A 17,122-nucleotide genomic window follows, 5' to 3' on the forward strand; every position below is an offset into this window, starting at 1 on the left:
GCACCACTTCACTCCTTGTTTCAAAAGAAAGTTAATTTATTTCAGCATTCAAACCTCTTCACATCTTACTAAATGTAATAAGAACATTTCCTATTAATTCTTTTATCTTTTTTTCCTTAAAGATGTCTTAATGTAATGCAAAAATATCATACAGTCTTATACCTTTTTTTGCAGAGACATATGGACCTGATTTAGTGTTTTGTGGATACGTTAGTCCCACCCAAATCTGTTTATAACTGTCCGCTACCATGGAGTTCCACTCCCCCAATTTAGAAACTAGTGTTTTGACAGACAAAACTCCATAAAACATTGATTTTTTCTTCCTCTCTCTACAGAGTAATGAAGTAAATACAGCCATAACTCAGCCTGCCCTACTTGAATTTGGCTTTCCAAAGACATAACCATGACACATGAACCTCCACATCTGAGATGACTGTAAAAAAAGACTAAAAAGGTCAGTCCAAGCCACAACAAACACACCATCAACTCATGAAACATGTGTCTGTTCCTGCAAGGTCTCGGTCTCTACCTGGCAGTGCCTCAGGAAGAACAACTCAGTCCACAGGAAAATCAAAGGCAATCTTTTGGGGGTGTTTGGGTGTAATTGAAAAAGTGGCTCAAAATAGGCACTTTTCCGTTAAAGAGCCTTATCATTACTTTCCATGTAGTCATTTTGCCTACAGGTCTAAAAAGAATGTCAATCAGGGTAAATGCAATGCCTCATTTTTATGGCATTCACAATACGTGCAAATTATATGTATTTTGTAAAAACAATCAAACAAATATATATTGTACTTACAATAGAAACATATATAAAATAAACAATTTTGAAGATGAATTCTTATATCACATAAATCCATTAAAAAATGGAACAACTTAACTCTATGGACGTGTATCAGTGGGAAATAAGTACCATTTCAGGCTGATCGCAAACAAGCTCTGGTTTGATTTACTCTTACGTAAGGTCCAGTGTAGATCCACTTTGAACTGATAAATTGAAACATTTATGAAACATTAGTTAATTTCAAATGTACTCAAAAACTTTTTCTTATCAAGGAGATATTGTAAATGGTATTATTTATTAAATATGTTCCTTGATCTTTGAGGCCAGGTGTATCTTAAAAATTCTATGTTTATATATGTACATATTTGTATTTTAAATGTTTCCAATTTTATCTTTACAATATAAACATATTAAACGTATGTAGAAGAATTTTATTTTTTATTTTAGTAAATAAAGAATGTTTTGTTTATTTATGTGTTAATTTTTTTATTTTACAGAGGACAGGCAGGGTCTGTCACTTTTCCAATAGATATTGGGTGTTTGTTACTTTAAGGACATGTTACTTTAATTTATGAACCATCTGTCCTTTTAAAGACCCTTCACCCTGCCATGGGGTATAAAAGCCTAACATAGGGGTGTCATTTTCAAATTTCAATGTTGAAAATCTTCACTGAGAGAATGGTTTGATTGACCGGTAACCATGAATATTATAATTGCAGAAGTCAGACTACACTGATATTAAACATGTCAGATGTAGCTGGTCAAACTGGCCGATGGTGCAATATTCTTTATAATTTTACATATACGTTTACTTGGCATGTTAATATGATATACCCCATGTACAAGATACATGTAAATCAAATACATTATAATATCATGTTAACTAACTTATTTTAATTATTCAGCAATAATAAAGCATACTAAGGGCCCTAGACAGAGTGACCTGATATTATTTTACGATTAAACAACTGCACTCAATTCTTTTGTTATGTTCGGCACAATCAATTAGGGGTATTAGGATCAGGATGAGGATTTAGAAGTATGAGAGGAGGTAATAGCAAAGGTGAGTTTAGGGGAATGGGATAATGTAGGAGCTGGCAAGGGTTTAGAGGTATGGGTGCGGGTGGGAACTAGAGAAGAATTAGGGTAATGTTTCTTAATCCCCCCTCTCGGCTTTTCTTGAACCTGTCACACCTCGAGACGAAGTGAACGCGGTCCATATGTCCTCATTAACGCCCTGTCAATTTAGCAGGACAAAACTATACTTTCTGTGATGCCTTGCCAGTGGCGCACTGCCGTCAGGGAGAGTGGAAGGAGTCTTAAGCACATCCGCCTCCCCGCAGCAATGGCGATTATGCTGGAGATTCCCCGGAGAAAGCATCCTACATTCTTGTGAGCCGCTCCTTCCAGTATCATAGTAACGGTCCGGTAAGGGTGTAGTAACACCGCCTACACTGTTCTTGAATCTTGGCTTGACTAAGTAAGTGTAACTCTGCCATGCTACCTACGGAACCTTGCGTTGTGGAGGCATTATGCCTCATTCATGTAGTACGGTGTCCCTCCCTGTTGATCAGAGACATGTTTGTCCTCTCGTGCAGGTGGTAGAAATACCAGCATTTCTTGGATCCCGGACTAGAAAGAGGCACTTGTCTACATTGTAAGTCTTCATGTTTGTTTGTACCTTGTGCATTCCTTGTTGTTCTTCTGAAAAGATTCAGCATAACCTGGTGCACTTGGGTTTTAACAATGTATAACACGCGCAAAATGTCCTTTTAGTATATTTCACTGAATGTCAAGTGAAGTATCACTTACATGTTATCTCATTTGATTTATAGGATTGATAATATGTTTTTTCCTCTATGTTCAGGCTGCATATAAATATCAGGGAACAGTAGATGAGCCGGTGGTACTATCTCTTACTGCCCTGTGATGCCAGGCCTGGTGATAACTGGGTAGGTCTGGTCTAAGTTAAGGAACCTGGTATTATTGGTATGTACGTAACACAATAGACAGGTTGTGGTATTCATGTTTGCATATATTTTTGTGTCTCCTTGCATTGTCAATAGTGGGTACTTCCAAGAACGTTCATGGTCATGATCCTATGCGGAGTAATAGGAGCGAGATAAACCACAAGGGCTCATCAGAAATGATCACATTTGTGTTTTTTTCTTAACAGGTACTTGAGGGCTGGGTATTGGTAAATACACATATAGAAACCACTCCAAACTGTAACTAATAGGATTGTACTCTGGTGTAATTTCGTGTCTCCTTCCCTTCTGTCCCCACCCTTTCCTTCCCTTGTTCGATCACTTCACTGATCTGTGTAATAACAGTATAGAGACTTGAAGCTATCAAGAGGTGGACCATTTTTAAGCATCGTTCCGATCCCGGGGAGTTGGTGACATGACATAATGAGAGAATTAAAAACCGGGAAGGGTTCATGGCATTTAGAAAGTTTAGGAACCAGGAATGTTTTAGAGCTACGGGAGGAGGTGGAAGCAGGAAGCGGTTTTGAGGTACAGGAGGAAGTAAGAGTAGTCAAATGTTTGTGGGCATGGGAGTGTCATTTTAGCCTGGTGGGTATATGCAATTTTTTTTATTTTGATTGAAAAAATAAATTTCTGTGTTTGAAACTGACAAGGTGTTTTGAAAGTTGTTGATGGAAGAGGACTGCTAGATGGTGTTGGAGGGATGGTGTGTGAAAACCGTGGAAGGGGGGCAGGTTTTTGAATGGGCATTGGAGTGGGAATGGAGGCATTGGAGGAAACAAGGGATAAGAGGAAGAATTCGCACCCTAAATCGTGTCTCAGGACTTACACTGCACCCTGAATGCAGTTTCTTACTGCCATGTCAACTTGGCATTAAACCTCCTTACCAAGCCTTAAACTCCTGTTTGATTACATGTAAGTCACCCCAAAGATATGCGTTATGTATACCCTGGGGCAGGGTGCTGTGTATTTATTACATTGGACATGTCCCTTTAGGTTTTACATTTCTTGGTAGTATACAATCCCTAAATTTGTTTTTTTTGCTATGGTACTATGAGACCTACCTCTCTCATAGGATAACAGTGGGGAGTTCTTATTACATTTAATGAGCTGTAATTTCCAATGGGGAGAATGTAGCTATGTTAAGTTTGGTTCTTTGGAATTGCAGTGAGAAATCCAATTTAATGGTAAACTTGGGTTTTTTTTAGTCCAATTTTGAAAATGCTACTTTTAGAAAGTTGGCACATTTCTGCCCTTGGCCCTTTGGTGCTTGCAGCCAGGGCTGGGTCACATGACTGTGTCTAACTGACAGACTTTGTGATTTCCTATCAAAATGTCACACAATGAGGGATTATGAGTTCCTCAATGGCCCAGCTGCTGTCAGGATGGGGGTTGGAGCTGAGCACAGCTCTTAATATAGCCTATTAAATATGGCCTCTGCAATGCATTTTTTGTGGCAAAAGGGCGTGTAATGGGAGTTTCTGTTGGCATTTCCAGCTACACCTATGGCTTTTTGACACTGATCCAGATTTCCAACGATCTGTAAATCTGAGGCAGTGCCAAAAACTAAACTGCTTCCATAGGTACTTTAACCACACAAAGTGGCAGCTAAATGTGTCACTTCCTGGACAAGTCTGGAAGGGCCCTCCTCCACTCGCCTGGACTGAAAAATAGTTGCGTTTTCTGCTGTACAACATTGCCCTAAGGAGGCGCATCAGCTTCATACCTGATTAAGATTATTAGTGGCAACTTTCACACCCTGGTCTGTCTATGCTGTTGGTTCTCCTTTATCATCAACTTTTTTCATTTAGGCAGGTGCCATGAACTCTGCCAGGCACTGGTAAAAGTCTGTTTGCCCAAGTGGAAATGCTTGGATTTCTTTTTAAACAGCATGTCATACAAATTAGTTACAAGCCTCTGTTTCCTGCTGACCACACGGTTCTTGATATGCTTTTTTGCTGTTTAGTTGTTCAACTGCTCTAGCACCAGCTGCTGATTAGTTAAAAGCCTCTGTTTTCTGCTGATCAAAGTTGCTTCTTATGTTTGTTTGTTGTTTCTGTGTTTAACTGCCCTACCACTGAATTAAAGGCCTCACCTTTGTGCCCTCGTTTCTTGCCAGAGACAATTCTAATTGACAAGAAATGCTCAGTAATCTTGAACAAGGGTTCAGCATCCACTCCAGTACGCCCTCGGATCCCTGCCCTAACCACATACTCAACAGAGCCTGCACCTCCATCGTACATGAATTCTGCTGCACTATCAACCGCCCCATCCAGTTTGCCACATCCATGAAGACTGGAAACACGCAAAGATCAACCCCCTGCTGAAGAAACCCTCTGCCAACCTGACGGACCTCAAGAACTACAAAACCATCTCCCTGCTCCACTTCTCAGCCAAAGTCTTTGATAAAGACATCCACGCCCAACTCTCTGAGTTCATCAAAATTAACCACTTCTTGGACCTCTCTCAATTGGGCTTCGGAAGTAACAAAGCACTGAGACCACTCTCCTCACCACTACATTTGACATCCACACCCTCCTTGACTGAGGCAAGACTGCTGTCCTCATTCTCTCAGACCTCTCAGCCGCCTTTTGACACCGTCTCCCACCACACCCTCTGCGCAAGACTCCATGACGTCGGCATCCATGACAAAGCCCCAGAATGGATCCACTTCTTCCCCACCCACCCAACACAGAGAGTCAGACTTCCACTATTCAACTCAGAACCCAAAGAGATCCGCTGCAGAGTGCCTCAGAGATCCTCCTTGAGCCCCACCCTCTCTTCAACATTTATAGGGCCATTATCAACAGCCATGGACTCAACATCATCTCCTATGCTGATTAAACCCAGCTGATTCTCTCCCTTACAGATGAACACAGGGAGGCCAAGAGCAAATGCCACAATGGGATGAAGACAGTCACCATCTGTATGAAGGACAGCTGCCTCAGGCTCAGCTCAGACAAGACTGAAGTCATCACCTTGGGCTCCACTCCCTCCACATGGGATGACTCCTGGTCGCCCTCAGTGCTTGGAACCCTCCCACACCCACTGACCGCGCACGAAACCTTAGAATCATCCTGGACTCCGTGCTCTCAATTAACATCCAAATCAATGCCGTCTAATCCTCCTGCTTCCAAGCACTTCACCTTCTTCATAAGATCTTTAAGTGGATCCCTATCAAGTCCAGGAAAACGGTCACCCATGCGCCTGTCATCAGCAGACTCGACTACAACAACACACTCTATGCGGCAACACCCATAAACTCCTTAAAAACTGCAGTACGTCCAGAATGCCTCTGCCAGACTCATCCTAAACATCCCATTCCACCTGAGAGACCTTTACTGGCTACCTATTAACAAATGAATTACTTCAAACTCTTCACACACACCTACAAAGCCCTTCACAACGCCGGATCTGCATACCTCAACCACTGCCTCTCCTTCTACACTCCCACCTGACATCTCGGCTATGCCCAACTGGCAATAAAACCACAGCTGGAGGAAGATCCTTATCCTCCCTCACTGCAAAGATGTGGAACTCTTTGCCTCTGCATCTCAGGCAATCACCATCGCTGCCATAATTCAGGAAGGGCCTCAAGGCATGGTTCTTTGACTGAATTGCAGATACACCCAGTGCCTTGAGACCCTAAAACTGTTAAGTCAGGCTTTACAAGAAACTTGATTGATTGATTGATTGATTAAATATGTTTGTTTAGCCAACCTTCTATTTCCTTCCCCAGTCTCCTGCCAGAGAAAGCCTAACAAGCTTTATACACTGTTTTTCAACACAGCCCCCTGCTTGGCTGCATCCATCTGTCCGAAGACAGAGCTGTGTCTCCCATCTGTCTTTGGGTTCTGAGCCCTACCTGTTGCAACAAGACTAACTCAGATGCCTTATCTTGGAAGCTGAGGGCCAGAAACCCCTCTTGGAATTACGTCCCTTTGGGATAGCTTTCAACAGGGGCACATTGAAATGTGGGTCGGCCGAGCATCTGACTGCCATCACCTCGGGTAGGGGACCACCTGACAAGACGTTGGTGGTCCTACTGCCCAATTGCAATGTGACCGCCAGGCGGAAAAATACTCAATAACACTGCAGCTTCTACTTCGTTCCTGGGAAATGGGTGCAGTGTTATTGAGCACTTTGTGCACATTACTGCACCAAGGGCCAGGCCATGATGCCTGGCACATGGTGCATGAATACGTGTGGGGGTGTAGGTGTAGGTGTATGTGTATGTGTGTGCGATGTGCCCCAGGGCCATTTCGCAGTGGTCCACAAGGGCCCTGGTTGGGGATACCAGTGTCCCTTTCTGGCTACCTTTTCATGGTGGTGGGACTGCCATGAACAGGAATTTGGAAAGATACATCGTGATCCTGACGGCGGTTCATGAGCAGGCACCTCCTCCATTCAGGATCGCAATTCAGACCGCCGCCCCATCAGGATCAGTAGATCATGTCAGAGATGGCGGTCTTACCCCCAACGGTCAAGGGTCCGACTGCCTGCATCGCATCATAATGCGGCGGTGGGTCCGAAGGGCTGTCTGTCGATGGGACTGCCACCTTGATAAACCACGACAACCTTGATAAATTAAAAGTTGTGGAGATAGTAGTGAAAGACACAAAGTGTTAAAGAGTTGAAAGTTAGTTAGTATTAGTGATTAATTTAGGGCTACTGCATATGATTTGCTGAGTGGAAACATGGCACATTCGTTTCTGCTACAAACATGGGGGCTTATTTACAAGCCCCTCGCGCTGCTGGTGTGTCACTTTTTGGGACGTACAAGCGGCACAACCTGCTGCCCATATTTACAAGGACATGCAAAGCCACCCTGCGTGGCTTTTCGCGTCCTTGTAAATATGGCCTCTTTGCATGTAACACTTTGCATGAAAAGAGTGTGCTACAGGTGTTGCTGTGGGTGTTCCCACGCAACACCCATGGCTTCTACCACATTTGCAGATTCACAAGGAGAAATATTTCTATTTGTCCTCGCTTTTTTTCTATTTCTATCTATGCTGCATTTTATAACACACATAGGTTGAGGAATCACATCTTGTGATTGTTTTTGTGAATGAAGGTGTCCCTACCTGCACAAAAACAATCATCTCCATGATGCATGCACCCTTGCACCATGTTGAAAGGGTGCCTGCATCAGAGGATGGCGGCACAGGGGTATCAAAGGGATCCCGCATACTGATATTAATATGGTGCATCCCTTTGATTCAGAATTAACACAGTGCGGTGCAACCAAATGGCTTGGGCCACTGCACTGCGTTAATTCCTTGTAATTAAGGCCTAAAATCTTTGCACTTCCCAGTCTCCTTGAGTATGACAATGACTCTCGCACCACTGTTCAATGCTACAATGAGTTCGGCAGTTACATGAACCTCATGTTAATTTATTAACCGGGCACGTGGGCTAAAGGAATAGGACTAGCTGTGTGAAGTAGTACAACATAAAGTAAAAATAAAGATTTCAGAATCATCAGAGCAGAAGCTAAAGAATACACGCCAAGGATTTAGCGTACTGATTAGTGCTCAAGGGCCATTCACATGGACATTCACATGGACTCAAATGTCTCATAGTTATTATTATTGTTTGGTATGTCTTCTTAAGGACTTACACCTCAGGCTGATTGTAGAGCATTCATGTGTGGTTGTCTGAAATGATTCTGTTCTTCGTGCACTAGAACTCGAAGAACCCTGCTCAGAAGGATGAACACAGCCAAAACCCTTTTCACAGGAGGTCCAGGTACATCACAACCATTGCTCTCTCTCTCCTTAACACTCCTTCCTCCAGGGTTAGTCAAGGGTAAGAGTAATCTCTTCTAATACTAAAGATTAACCTGAAGCTGAAATGGTGTCAGTTCTTCGTTGTTGCAGCAGTGCTGGAAATTAAGGTGAGGGGTCTGTGGAGTGGCAGAAAAACCTAGGGTAATGCTTGTGAGATGCGGCAGCAACATAAGTGTGATGCAGATGATGGTGTGACCTCAAGCATGAACTCATTACAAACATCTTTGCCTGATGGTGAGTCCACGATTTACAATCCAAAGATCTTTGAAGAAAATGTTACCAGCATCTTTTGGCATCTCTACTACTGATTAGCAAAATATTTTGTTTTGGGTAAGAGCTTTATTAACATTTTGGCACTTACAGAAAGCAATTATTTCAGCACCCCTGGTTGGTTGGATGTAGCCTCAACTAGGCCACATGACGACCCCTCCTAAGGGCCACTGAAGCAGCCTGAGGGAAAATTGGGGAGGTGTTGAAAGTTGGGTCTATGTTTAAGTGTGTTCCCCTTTTGGTGGAGACTGCAGCTGTGCATGTAAGTGGAATTACGATGCCACCAGAAGCACTTTCATTACATAAAGAGCCAACTAAACTTGACCCTGCTGCAGCCAATGTTTTAAGCCATCTTGCACCACCTCAGGGTGCCGGCCACAGGGTGCCGGCCACAGGGTGCAGGCATGAACTGCACCCCTGCTTTTCACAATGCAAGCATGCATTCCGTTTGGAATGCATGCTTGCATTGTGAAGTATACGAGTGCGACCGAACCCTGTTCCGTCGCATCGTACTTGCAGGGCCGTAACCGACGACAGCAGGTCGGTCGGTTACAGCTCCTGACCGATGTCGGACGGACCTGAGTCCGTTCGACATCGGAATCGGCCCCTTTATGTAGTATATTGACCAGCATATAGCCCTATACAAAATCGAAAGACAACCTTGATGAGTAAAAGTTGTTGAGTTAGTAATGACAGACACAAGGGGGCCTATTACGATGTCGGGCATCCGCCCAACAAAATCACAGAAGCTGGACTGACTGACCTCGATCGGCAGTCCTGACTGCCTTATTAGGATGAGACCAAAGACTGTTTTGTTGCCTTCCGACATTTCCCTATTGGGGCATGTGTTACAGCCATAAGCTGGTCGTAGTACATGCTCCCAAAGGGGAAATTAGAGGTGCTGTTATTTTCTGCACCCTGTGGCAGGCTCCTTAAAGGTGCAGGCCACAGGGTGAAGGGATTAACAGGGAGCACCATAGGTGCCCCTTGTCCACCAAGCGGATGACGTCAAGGAAAGGGGGCCATAGTAGTGGCCCCCATACTCACTATCCGACAGGCTTTCCATGTTGGAAAGCCCAGCATGGAAGGCCTGCCAGAGTCCGAGTATCATAATCCCAAGAGCGGAACAGCCCCCCTTTGGGATTACAGGCTGGCCATCCACAAGCCCATCGGAGGCTAGTCAGAATGACAGCCAGTTTAGTTTCTGACCACGAGCATTGTAATGCGGTGGTTGGAAAGTAAATCAAGATACAGCCAGAAAAGAGTTGGACAATTGTTAGATTTAGTGATAAATTTAGGGCTACTGAATTTGATTTGCTGTGTGGAATCAGGGTGAATGAGTTACTCCTAGAAACATAATCCTTGCACTTACCAGTCTCCACTCCACCTGGAATTCCCATAATGTCTTCAGTATGGACAACACCTTCTCTTTCCAGGCATGATCTTGAAGTGCCTGAGAGAACCACCACCAGTTGCCAGGGGTTCTCAATGTGCCCTAGAAACAAGATTATGCCCTCTCCAAGCAGGGCATTTCAGTGCTTGCAAATGTGCTCCTGTGAACTCCCAGTGTTGGGTAAGGTATTCAACTCATCTGCTAATATGTCTTACATTTCTTGTCTCTTACTCATGGCTGTTGTCTACAAAAGTGTACCAAACAACTGTAGCCCAACCCTCATTCTCTAGCCCTCCTGTTACCTCCGGGAAGACACACACAGCTGGATTGCTGAGAGGTTGTCAGAGGCCACACACCCTTTCTCCACAACTCTGAAAATGCACCTCCTGGCACACTGCCGCTTGGGGGATAAAGTCCACTTAAATCCTGAGGCCCTCAGGAGGCAAGGGGACCTAAGCCTACAATGAGGCATTGCTCCCACCAAGCTATGGCAAACTGCAATGTTCCAGGGGAGGGCTCTTTGGTACATTGCTAGAGCAGCCCCTGTGGAGTGGTGGTCCCTCCTGCCATCTAGGGCTCCATGAGGGGGGCCATGTGGCCCCCTCCAATGTAACTTAACCCTGGGGAGGTGGTGGTCCCCAGGGCTGCGAGGGTCACACAGTCCCGGTATCTAATTTGTAAGTCTTGCCCCAGGGGCTGCATAGGGAGGTGTACACCCTTCATGCATTTTTATTCAATTCAGCATGGGGAGGTGGCAGTCTTCGGGACTGTGGGGGGCTGTGTGACCCCTGCATTTGTGTTATTTAGCCCTGGCGAGGTGGCGTTCCCTGGGGCTGCCGAGGAGGCCATAAGTGCCTCCCCCGCATTCATTTATTTAATAGCCCAAGGGGGTGGCACTCCTCGGGGAATGGGGTTGCCCCAAGGGCACCCCCACATTACTATAAGAACTTATCCCCGGGACCTGGCCCACCCGAGGGCCTATATCAAATGAACCACAGGAGGCGGTGCTTCATTTTTTTAAACAATTTGGCAGGATGATTCTAACCACCCCTACCCTGCCTCCTTTTCATTTTGATAATGTTTATTTTGTGACTTAGTTCATCCAAGTCACCAGATGGCTGCCAACACTTCCTGGTTTTGGCAGCCAAATCAGATCTCAGGCACAGATGGGGAGAGGTCGCGTATCAGTTGTATATCTTAAAAATCATAACATTTCTTGTGACCTAGTGAACAGATCCACATCATTTTTTTAAAAAAAAACACTTTCTGGACCGAGAGCTACCTTTCCGCCAAATTTGGTTTCATTCCGTTCAGCAATTCACGCTGTGGAAGTTTCCTATGGAAATTAACATGGAGAAAAAAATGTTTTGGGATCCCCCTCTGCCCCCCTCCCTTTGAGGGATCACTACAATTTTTTTCAAACAGCAGCTGAAGTGACTTGCAAAATGTTTTGAAATTCCACGACGATTCTTCAAATCACGCCAAAGTTAATGACAAATATAAAATGCTCTTTCGATAGGCACTGCATCTTAACTATAACTACCTACTGGCGACCACCAGTATATGTGTATACAAATTTTTTCATTAGTATTTTTAGTTAATATGTTTTTATAATGTTTGTATTTGTTTTAATTTCTCAATGGTTTAATATTTTATGTATTTATTTATATTTAAATATATATATGTTTTTAAATACGTTTTATATTAGTTAGCAAAACATGAAAATAACGTAAAATATATATATTTAACAACAGTTTTTTATTATATATGTGTATATATATATATATTCACTTAAAAAACCATAGGTTTCACACATGTTATAGTTAGGTGGACATTTCACTCGTAAAAAACCAATGAAATTCCCCCGTTATAGTTAGTTGAGATAACTGTAACTCGCGCGCCCGCAATCCTCTGCTCATGACGTCACATATTACATCACTCATGACATGGTCAGTGGCATTACTCATGACATCACTGATGACATCATCCTTGTGATAGAGTGGCGGTCGCGCGAGTTATAGTTATCTCAACTAAGTATAACGGGGGAATTTCATTGTTTTTTTACGAGTGAAATGTCCACCTAACTATAACATGTGTGGAACCTATGGTTTTTTAAGTGAATTTGCAAGGTTTTTGTAAATGCTAATTCCTAAATATAACGTGTGTGAAACCTATGGTTTTTTAAGTGAATTTGTACGGTTTTTTAAATGCTAAGTTATGTATGTATTATTATATATATTTTTTTAAGGTTTTTCACCGTGCGAGCACGGTGCGCGCAACCCGCGATTTAAAAAAAATAATAATTTTTTTTTCACTCTTCGGGGTCCTTCAGGGACCCCCTAACAAAGGCTAGGGGGTCAGGAACTCTCTACCCTGCCCCCTTTTCATGTTCGCCACCTTCCTTTTTCACTCTCGAACTGAAAAGAAACAAAATGGCGGTCGACACTTCCTGATTTCGACCGATTCGAACGTTGACTAACATGTAACCACCAATCAGAATTACGCTCGCGCACATTAGGGTGCTCGCACGGTGCGCACACGGTGCACGCACGGTGCACGCACGGTGCGCGGCTATAGATATGTATGTGCTTTTAACTGCAATTTTCTCAGGAGCTACTGAACAGATTGACTCCATATATGCAAAAGGCACATCCCTGAGCTGAGGACTACCTCTCTGCCAAATTTCAAGTAATTCTGTTCAGCCGTTCGGGCTGTACCTTGGACTAAAGGTCCCTATGGAAAATTGCATGGGGAAAACGCGTTTTGGGACCCCCCTTTTTTCTCAGCCCCCGCTTGACGAATCCCCCCGAGACTTTCAGGGTAGGAGCGGAGCGGAGCAACCCACCTATTTTGAAAATTTCGCGAGGATTCGTCAACCGGCGCCAAAGCTATTCCAAATAGAATGTTGCGGATTTCCTATGGAAACACGGTCCTAACTATAACTATCTACTGGCGACCGCCAGTAGATAATATATATATATAACTATAAATATGCACATATGTTTGTATGTGTGCATCTATATATTCATTGTTATATTATCAAATGGTACTTAGTTTTATATAATATACATTATATTATAATTATGTACAAAAATATTTAGTTTTTACCATTTTAAACTGTTTCTGTAGGCAAAAAAGTGATAATTCTGTCATATTCATAGTGATATTAGTGTAAAAGATATTTTTTTTAGATATTTTCGTGCTAACCTTCATAGGTATCGGACACCAACATTTAAGTTAACAATAATTTTGACATGATATTTCTGAGTCACACAATATTTGTGTGTTAGACATTCTATCACTGCACCTGATAGCTACATCTGCTTGTATCAGGTTCAGCTACATTGAAATTAATCACATTCGTGAACCAAACCAAAAGGCTTTCCTGTCAAGGGCACAACAGCACCTTCCCACACCTAAGGTCTTTTGTCCCTGTCCTTAGAGAAAGCTCACACCTCATTACACCTATTGAAATTATAATTATTGCCTGAGGAAGAGTGAGAGAGTAAAATACAGATATAGCTTTCAGTGACTTATGCAGGGCAAAGGTGACCTTATAAAAGTAATTTTCCAAATTATTTATTGCAAATCAAACATCACAACTAAATTGGACCTGTAATACATATTTGAATGAGTCCAAAAGTAATTTTGTGTTTGTTGTTGACAGAAACACAGTTTGTCAAAGTAATTAAAGCTTTTAGATAGAATATGCAACCCTACAGTGAATATAGCTTTGTGGGCATTTTTACTGTATGGACATGTGCAACATTACAGTTTTATATGTATTGTTTTTAAATATCGTGCACCCTGCCATATGGGCAATGATAACTCTTTGGGGTGACTCCTAAATACTCAAAAGGAAGATTCAGACCTGTCAAAAGAGGTTACTTTGACAGGCCGAATTTTTCAGCACCAACCTGCACAGTCAGGCTTCTAGTGGGGCTGGGAACATGCTTTAGATTGTCTCTGCAGTGGATGGTGTAACATCTCCCCCAGCCTGGTAGCATTTCTATGGTAACCATCTTCGCGAAGTGTTTTTAAACGCCCCTGGAGGAAGCTTCAATTAGAGGAATTCCAGCAGTTCCTCATGACACACCGCGCTCCCTCTTCTATTGATATCACCTGTAGCTATGATAATTTTTGTGAATGGCTTACGTCAGCTCTTGACTCTTTCATACCTGCCAGGTGGACAAAAATTAGATCTAGTCCCTCGAGCCCCTGGTACACGGACTCACTTAGAATCCTTAAATCCGCCTGTAAAAAAGCGGAGCGTGCCTGGCGCAAAAGGTATGATGCTGAGCTTAAAAAAGTCTACAGATCTTGTACGAGGCACTACCATCAGGCTATTTGTAAAGCTAGAGCCGCCTACTATGCGACGGAAATCAAAAACAGCCCAAATCCGACCAAGATCATTTTTCAAATTTGTAAGGAGCTGACTAGTAAACAGATTGCAACTTCTGTCAAAGCTACACTGAATCAATGTGAAAAAATAGCCACCTTCTTTATAGACAAAGTTGAGACAATTTATAAATCCTTTTCCCAAGATTCTCGAGCTCTATGTCTGCCGAGTACCAAGCTTCCTACCATCCCACAACTTCTCTCTATTCGTGGCCCCAACTCAGAGGAGTTCAAAGAACTAACTTGGAAAGTCAGGTCAGGTTCGCCTACGGACCCTTTGCGCCCAATACAATTCCAAGAACTCGAGGAGTGCTGTTACCCGGCGATCCTTGATCTCATTAATCTATCCTTTGAAACAGGAAGTGTTCCGGTCAAATGGAAACAGGCAACCGTTGTACCTATTTTGAAAAAACCTTCCTTGGACCCCTCTCTTCCTGAAAGCTACCGTCCCATCTCCCTCCTCCCCTGGATCTCCAAGTTGGCGGAATCTCATGCCAACCACGTTTTGTCGTCTCATTTGCTGGAAGCCAATATCCTCGACCCCTCGCAAAATGGGTTTCGAGCGCATCACAGCACTGAGACCGCTCTCCTTGCGGTAGTGGAACAAATTAGAAAGCTGCTTGATAGAGACCAAACGGTAGCGCTGATCCTGTTAGATCTCAGCGCTGCCTTTGATACCGTCTCTCATTCCATCCTTCTTCAGCGGCTTTCTGAGGCGGGGGTTGGCCTGACTGCACTTGATTGGTTTCGGTCGTTTCTCACTGACCGATCCTTTCAGGTGTCTACTCCGCCTTTTGTCTCCACCTCCCATTCCATACTGCAGGGTGTCCCTCAGGGGTCGGCCCTCAGCCCGACTTTGTTTAATCTGTACGTCCAACCCCTGGCAGAGGTTGCCCAGAGATACGGCCTGACCATGGTGTCGTATGCCGACGACACCCAGTTAGTGGTGGCGCTGAATGGTGAGTCCGCTTTGGACGCTGCTGCCTTTCAGGTCGCTCTGCGAGGGATCATGGAATGGATGTCGGACAACAAGTTGCAGCTAAATGCCTCAAAAACCGAGGTCTTAATCTTTGGAAGAAACACTGACCTCTGGGGCAACCAGTGGTGGCCTCCGGAGCTTGGCCCTGCCCCAACGCCCGCTGAGGAAGTCAGGAATCTTGGGGTCTGGTTCGACAATAAGTTGTCCTACATTCCCCACACCAAAAGACTGGCCGGGATCTGCTTTGGCACCTTACAGTGTCTTAGACCTATTTTTAAGTTTTTTGACCCCACAACCAGGCAAATTATAGTTCAGGCTATGGTCCTAAGTAGACTGGACTATGCTAGTTCACTTCTATTGGGACTGAATAAAGCCGATCTTCTCCGCCTTCAGCGTATCCAAAACGCGGCGGCCAGGATGTTGGTCGGATTGCCTCGCTTCTGTTCCGCCCGTCAAACCATCCATAATTTGCACTGGCTCCCGGTGGAACAGAGAATCAAATTCAAGGCACTCTGCATTACCTTTAAAATCTTAAAGCTGTCTACTCCCCCTATCCTTGCCCAGACTATATCCCCTTATCTCCCTAACAGAGCGCTTCGCTCTGCAGGATCAAATCTGGCAGTTGTTCCCCGTTTTAAAAGAGCCAGAATGGGTGGACGCTCTTTTTCGGTGCTGGCTGCCTCGCTCTGGAACGCCCTCCCCCTTTCGCTTCGTTCTATCACCAGTCTTCTTCCTTTTAGGAAATCTCTGAAAACTTTTCTGTTTGCCACGACTTAGTTCCTTTTAGTTTACTCTGATTAGCATTTCTTTTCTGTTATGTTTTACCGTCTCCTCAGCGCCAGGACGCCACTTTGCTGCGGCAGCTGTGCGCTATACAAAAAAATTATAACATAACATAACATTTAAATGAACACACCACACAAAGAGCTCTGTTAACAGACAACTACATTCCTCAGCCTACAACCACACAATGAATGGATAGCGCCATAACCTTTTATATCCACACCTTAACACCTTCCAATAGATTATTTAATTCCTGGTTAGAGTCCACCCAGGACTGCTCTCATATTATACTGACACAACATATCCCCCTTTGTTAACCAAAAGGTATGGGCAGCATGAGTATCATAGTTCCTCAATGAGTCATTGAGGCGCTTGCACAAGTTGGCCAGATCGGGTGTTATGAGGAATGTGAGGTGCACTTTGATTAAGCAGCATTGACATAGGCACCGAGGCTTGAGCTGGACATTCAGGCGTGGTCGCCTCACTCGTAATCTCAGGCGATGATGAACATCGAGGTAGGTGTTTAGAGTCTGACAAGTTTCATGTGATGGACTTTCCGCAATTATGATCTGTTATCATGTGTCCTTTACATGTTACAACCCTCAAAGAGTAGACTTATATTTCTGTTTGACTAGTACCCTGTCCCCTTTGTCAAAGACTGTTTTCTGGGTGCATCGGTGCTGATTGGCATAATTTTTCATGTTGCATTTTTGAGAAGTGTCTGCAACATGAACCTCA

The sequence above is a fragment of the Triturus cristatus genome, chromosome 12, assembly GCF_964204655.1.
Source record: "Triturus cristatus chromosome 12, aTriCri1.1, whole genome shotgun sequence".
Lineage (NCBI taxonomy): Eukaryota > Metazoa > Chordata > Amphibia > Caudata > Salamandridae > Triturus > Triturus cristatus.